General features: G+C 45.1%; 1 long non-coding RNA gene across 1 annotated transcript; it reads right to left on the bottom strand.

The window, feature by feature from the left end:
- Positions 1-378: 378 nt before the first annotated feature.
- Positions 379-2,313, bottom strand: LOC137458664 (uncharacterized). The gene is made up of 4 exons (XR_010991880.1): positions 2,196-2,313; positions 1,716-1,850; positions 1,214-1,303; positions 379-528 (listed from the first exon to the last, which is right to left on the bottom strand). It is a non-coding gene; the product is annotated as an uncharacterized lncRNA (long non-coding RNA).
- Positions 2,314-2,644: the final 331 nt, after the last annotated feature.

Below are 2,644 nucleotides of genomic sequence, written 5' to 3'. Positions count from 1 at the left end.
TTGTTAATATATTTATAAAAATGCTTTTTATTATCTTTGACAGAGGTGTTCAGCTTCAGTTCCAGCTGGGCCTTAGCCTCCCTAATTTTATTCCTACATAATCTAACAGCTTCCTTGAACATACCTCGAGAAGCCTTCCCCTCCTTCCAAAGGTGATACAGCCTCTTCTTCCCCCTTAAATGATGGACTCAATGCCCTCATCCAGATCATCAATAAAGATGTTAAAGAGCACAGGGCCCAGCACTGATCCTTGGGGCACACCATTGGTGCCTGGATGCCAGCTGGATGTGACACCATTCACCACCACTCTCTGGGCTCAGCAGTGTGCTCCCACCAGTCAAGTAAAAGAAACCAAGGAAAACCTTAGATTTACCTCTCTCTGCTGCATCTCAACAGTATTTGGAAAAGACTGAAGTTGTGATAGCTCATGTACTTGGCTTTGCAGAAGTGCTTTTTCTTGCAGTGCTTTTTCTGGTTCTCCTTTTAAGTCAGCTGCCTTTTTTCCCAGCTCAACAAGAGAGAGCAGGTCTGGAGATTTAAGTCAAAGCATGAGAGAGACAAAAGGGTCTTTGTGAATGAAGCAGAGGATTTCTGGTGCTTTCTAGATTCCAGATCACTGTGACACTAGGAAATTCCATTTTATAATGGCCAGCAACTAAAACCCAAACCTACTGGTCTGAATTCTGTCACCAGTTGTTAGGTTGACATCCAGTTTGTTTCACATGCTCCCCAACAGCCTTCCTTAACTTGACTTTCACAGGAGGACATTCAAAACACTCCCCGAACTGCAGCTCTCCCAATAGCTCAAGAAAAAGCTGAAGCAGTTACCGTGTGCCAGCAGCAGCAATTCCATTATGTTTAATACTGGCAGAAACTCCAAGCAGTGAAGAGAACAAGACCTAAAATATTCCATTCCCCCAGCAGGGAGGAGAAGACAAAGCAAAGCAGCGCCTGGAACAGCCCTGTTGGGAACTCTGCCCTCCATCAGTGAAGTCAGCCCTGTGCTGTCTTGAGATACAGCCTGCAGCTCTCTCTGCAAGCCAGCTTACATTCTTCTGTAACTGGCTTCTCCTGCTTCTGTTTGGCTTTGACAGAACTGCACATCCTTTTGCATTGGATTGCAGTCATTTGAGAGTTCATCCTTCAGGAGAACAAAACAACCTGCAATGCACACCACACAAAAGTCTGCTTGCTTAGCAGGTAAATACTGCACCTGCTGCATTTCCTCTTGGCACTCTGAACTTCAGTTTCCATAAACATGGCAGAACAAGCCACAGTTGAAAACTGCACTGCTGGCAGAGCCCTGGAACAAAACATAGCTCACAGGTGAGGGCTATAACTATTTCTGTTCTGTCTTGACCTCTTCAATGCTCAGAGCGAGCTCCGTCCCACTGCCAAGTTCCCAACTCCCGTGGAACTATGTTTGGAGTCTGATGTCCTAGGAACTCCCAGAAGACTGTTCATGTGCTCTCTCTGCACTGGCAAACCTAAAACTAACCACCCACTCCTGTGAGAGAAGCCTCTCTTCTGTTTATGTTTCTCTTCAAGACTTATTGCTTTCTATGAATTCCATGAAAAAAACCTTACTTGGAGCAGGAGTCATTAGCTCTCCCCAAATGCTCTACCACAGCTTGCCTTTATCAATGGCCTCCCTCACTACACTGGCCCTGGAAAGCATTCTATACAGCTGTACAGGCACTTGGACAAGCACTTACTATTCTCTCCTTCAGCTCCAGATTGTCACTTCTGAGAAAAGCAGCTTCTTTTGGGGCATCCAAGGCTATGGCTTCACTGTCTGAGAGGGATTTATTCAGCTGCTGAACTTCTTCAAGTAGCTTATCAGAACTTTCCTGAGGGAAAACACTCCCAATAAAACTCCTAGGAACATACCCAAACCAGCCATAGTAAAGCCAATGTGTTTATACTGATATGAGTACAACATAAACACAAGGCTGGGAAGTTCACCCCAGAAAGAGCAGCAGCAGGCTTGTGCAAGCCATCAGATAAAAAGTCTCTCCAGAGCTTTGCTTTCCTAGAGAGCTGCTGTGTGATCATAGAATAATTGACACTGAGGGTTGTAGCCATGTTTGTAACATCTGTAGGGGACACAGGTTTCGGCTGTACCGAGGTCAGACCCAAATCTAACCCACCTTCAGGGAAGCTAAAACCATCTCCCAACCCAGCAGGAAACTCACAATTTCTTCCTGAAAGAGATGTGTCCTTTTTTGCTGCTACTGCTTTCTGTAGGTCTCCCACTTGGGGCTGCTGTACCTGGATTTTGTTTCCTCTCTCTTTCAGCTCTTCCAATTTGGAGTTGATTTCTGCCTATAAGTTGGTGAAAGAAAAGAGATAAAGGAAGATTCTAAGGCCTTGATTGGTATTTCAAGTAAGACTTTTAACTAGAATCTGCTTTATGCATAGTAAGCATTAATGAGTTTGAGACATCTCCTGGCAGCTGGTAAGATTAACCAGAGCCAAATGATAATCCAGCTTGTCCCCATCAGACACAGTGTTCCAAGGCAAACAACCCAAGCCCATTGCATACAAGTCACAGACAGGCTCACCTCCAGGTCCTCACTGCACACCTCAGCCTTTGAAACCATATTCTTTAAGTTGGTAATCTCAGGTCTGTCTTGCACCTGGA

This window comes from Melanerpes formicivorus, unplaced genomic scaffold (assembly GCF_026170545.1).
Source record: "Melanerpes formicivorus ecotype bairdi unplaced genomic scaffold, bMelFor1.0.p_v2 SCAF_269, whole genome shotgun sequence".
Lineage (NCBI taxonomy): Eukaryota > Metazoa > Chordata > Aves > Piciformes > Picidae > Melanerpes > Melanerpes formicivorus.
The sequence above is the reverse complement of the archived record's forward strand: the minus strand, read 5'-3'. Positions and strand labels throughout refer to the sequence as shown.